Genomic DNA, 933 nt, shown 5'->3' with positions numbered 1-933 from the left:
GCACTGGAAAAGCTCTGCCTCCTCTGGGCCCTCTCTTCCCTATGAGAGAGGTCTTCCACCAACCCCACCCTTCTTCCACCAACCCCACCCTTCTTCCACCTCTAGCTTTGGCAGCTGCATGTGCCTGGCCTGCCCCCTTGCCTTCACCACTCACCTTTGTAACTGAGGCCCGACACACATCTCGGCACTCCCACTGTAAGCTGGCACGCACCCCACACCTGGAGTCTACCTGGCCATGGAGGCAGGGAGAGGCCGGGTCCCCTCTGCCCGGCGCTGGACACAGCTTTTCCCTGGGAATGTCCCCAAGGAGCTCTCTTCATGTGTGTGTATCAGCCTGTGGCCTGGCAGGGGTGGAACTGGGACAAGGGCTGCTGGGGCAGGGCTGAAGTAGCTCAGCTGGGAGAGCGTTAGACTGAAGATCTAAAGGTCCCTGGTTCAACCCCGGGCTTCAGCACTGATTTTCTCCTGTAGATTTTTGTAGAGACTGCCTGCCTGCCTTCTTCCAGCCTGCCCTGGCCCTCCTTGCTCCTTCACCTCTTGCCAGCGCACTGCCCCTGCATGGTAGCCTATGGCATTGGGCAAGACAATTGCCCCAGCTTTACCACCATGACAACGCCATCCCTGCACATGGTCCAGAGGACTACAGACTCCCCAACAGTCTCTTGCCCACCAGCCCTTCCAGGAGCCTGTGCCTTGCCACACGCTGTGAAAAAGAGATGAAGCTGGAGGCAAGGGTCTCTACATCATACTCTTATTGGACAATTCAGGGTGGAAGGGAGCTCAGGTGGTCTGTAGTCCAATCCTCAGCTCCAAGCTGGGCCAGCCCTGAGGTCAGAACAGGTTGCTCAGTTAATGTCGGCATCCACAGAGAGAGCTGACACATGAACCAGGCACCTAGGCCACCATTACAGAAATGGAGACGAGGCATTTGAC

The 933-nt window shown here is 57.4% G+C and overlaps 1 non-coding gene across 1 annotated transcript; it reads left to right on the top strand.

Moving 5' to 3' along the window:
• The first annotated feature begins 381 nt into the window (after positions 1–381).
• Positions 382–454, top strand: TRNAF-GAA (transfer RNA phenylalanine (anticodon GAA)). Its single transcript has one exon. It is a non-coding gene; the product is annotated as a tRNA-Phe (tRNA).
• The last annotated feature ends 479 nt before the right edge of the window (positions 455–933 follow it).

Source organism: Buteo buteo, chromosome 31 (genome assembly GCF_964188355.1).
Source record: "Buteo buteo chromosome 31, bButBut1.hap1.1, whole genome shotgun sequence".
Lineage (NCBI taxonomy): Eukaryota > Metazoa > Chordata > Aves > Accipitriformes > Accipitridae > Buteo > Buteo buteo.
Note: the sequence above shows the minus strand (reverse complement) of the source record. Positions and strands in the feature narration are given on the sequence as shown.